Below are 2,423 nucleotides of genomic sequence, written 5' to 3'. Positions count from 1 at the left end.
CTAGACAGCTGGGTCTGCTTTGTTTAATGATTTCAATAATTCAACAAATATCTATTGACTACCACTCATATTAGATGCTAAGATATTTGTTAATGACACAATGGTGAGTCAATCCATAAACGATTTCTCCTGATGCTTATATATTTGTAAGGAAGATTTTTTTTTTTTTTTAAAAAGCAAGTAATCAAGTTGAGTGTGACAGGCATCACTTGTTATTGGAACATGTAGTAGAAGGGGTTTCTGTGTCCCTGCAATCAGGACAGGTCTTTCTGAGTCTGAAGTATGTATCAGAGTTAGGTAAAGCAGTGAGGGAAGGTAGTTTAGTTTACTTGATACAAGACACAGTATTAAACACTGCAGTAGAGAGAGTTGTAAATGATAAATCTGCACTTACAGAATTTGCAATTCAGTAAAAATGAGAATATTATCTAAATTTACTGAATGCTCATTATGTGCTAGGTGTTATTAAATACCTTACTTCTATTGATTTGTTTAATCCTCACAACAACTGTATGAAGGAGTTACTGTTACTGACCATCTAAAGGTGAGGAAACAGGAACAGAAATAGAAGTAGCTTGCACAGATCTTCCTGATCTCCCTCATAGCTAATGACAGGCCTAACATACAAATACTTGGTGTCTGGGCCCGAAGCATGCAGTCTTTTTCTTTTGAGACAAAGTCTTGCTCTGTTGCCTAGGATGGAGTGCAATGGCGCGATCTTGGCTCACTGCAACCTCCGCCTCCCAGGTTCAAACAATTCCCTGCCTCAGCCTTCCAACTAGCTAGGATTACAGGTGCCTGCCAAAACACTGGCTGATTTTTGGATTTTTAGTAGAGACGCGGTTTCACCATGTTGGCCAGGCTGGTTATGAACTCCTGACCTCATGATCCACCTGCCTCAACCTCCCAAAGTGCTGGGATTACAGGCATGAGCCACTGCACCCGGCCTCAAAGCCTGCACTCTTAAGAAGCATTTTAGTCTAAGAAAAGATTGACATATTGCAAATTTGCAAATAACTGCAATTCAATATATTACAGTTACTATCAGAGCATCCTATATTGGAGCCCGGTGGAATGCCTAGAGCTCGGTGTGCTTTAGTTTTTTTTTTTTCTTTTCTTTTCTTTTCTTTTTTTTTTAAGGAAAATTTGTATTATTTTAATTACTTTTATGTACAGAAAACTCAACAGTGTACATTTAATCCAGTTTAGTAGGAAGTTCTTTAGCCTTTGCTTTTTGAGCTTTGGTGCTAGTCTTCCTGTGGACTAGACGTCCCAGTCTGGCTTTCCATGGATAATGCAGTAAGGGACCCCCATTTTATGACACAGGGTAGGCAGAAAGACAACCAGCTCAATGGGATCCACGTCATGTGCCATCAGTCACCACCAGCTGAGCTTTCACGTTCTCCACCAAGGTGGTGACGGTGTTAACTCCTGCTCGAAGGGCAGGTGGTCTCCTAGTGGGGATGTCCCCTTTGCCGGCAGCTTTCTTCTCAGCTGGGGCTGACAGACAGCCTCTGCTTCTTCTCTTGCTTTGCTTTAGTCTGTACTTGTGGGTCAGCTTAAGCAGCTGAGTGGCTGTTTGGTGGTTCAGTGCCTGGGTGAACTGGTTAATCGCAGGAGGCATTTTTAGTCGCTTACAGAGGATGACTCTCTGCTGCTGCATCCTGATATAGCAGGGCCTTTTCACAAGGTGGGCGAGGTCTCTTTTGGGTTGGATGTCCTGTCCAATGCCAACATTCTTAGGCCATTTCTGAAACGGGGGATTCACCACTTTCTTGGCCTCCTATTTCTTTGTGACAGCAGGGGCCGGAGCCACCTTCTTCCCCTTAGACTTCCTTCCTTTCGGCATCTTGAACGGCGGAAAGAGAGAGACGCCCTTTTTCTTTCTTGCCTCTCTCTCCCAAGGACTTTTGGTAGGTGCACTAGATAGCACACACAGTTTTCCCTTGAAGCAAGGCATTTCTGTCTGGTTGAAAGCAGACTCATGGCTTCTAAATGCTTTTCATGCAGTCTGCAAACACGATTTTTAAAGAAAGTTGAAAACTCATGTTTCTCCTTGTGGAAGTTCATCCCTCTTTCTGCACAAGGTGGACTACAAGAGTTCCTTCTGGCTGGACCAAACTTACTTTCAGGAAGCAGCTCTGAATCTGTAGAAAAGCTTGAACATTATTAGTTCTCAAAGCGATGCTGCATAATACAAGAAGAGGCTACCTTCATTTGATGTTTCTGTGATTACTGTATGTCCACCTCTACAGTGATACCGACTTACTAGGGATTGCTAACATTTAGGCATACTTGCATCATAACAACTTAACAGTTTAACTTTGACTACAAAGACCAATGAAGGGATTGTCTACTATAATTTTCAATTATGTTGAAATGTTTCTACAATAACTATCCTTAAACACTTTATGTGTCTAGAG

At 42.0% G+C, this 2,423-nt stretch overlaps 1 pseudogene; it reads right to left on the bottom strand.

Moving 5' to 3' along the window:
- Positions 1-1,195: 1,195 nt before the first annotated feature.
- LOC105466742 (large ribosomal subunit protein eL8 pseudogene) lies at positions 1,196-1,883 on the bottom strand (annotated as a pseudogene).
- Between the last annotated feature and the right edge of the window lie 540 nt (positions 1,884-2,423).

Source organism: Macaca nemestrina, chromosome 3, assembly GCF_043159975.1.
Source record: "Macaca nemestrina isolate mMacNem1 chromosome 3, mMacNem.hap1, whole genome shotgun sequence".
Lineage (NCBI taxonomy): Eukaryota > Metazoa > Chordata > Mammalia > Primates > Cercopithecidae > Macaca > Macaca nemestrina.
This window is presented reverse-complemented; position numbering and strand designations above follow the sequence as displayed.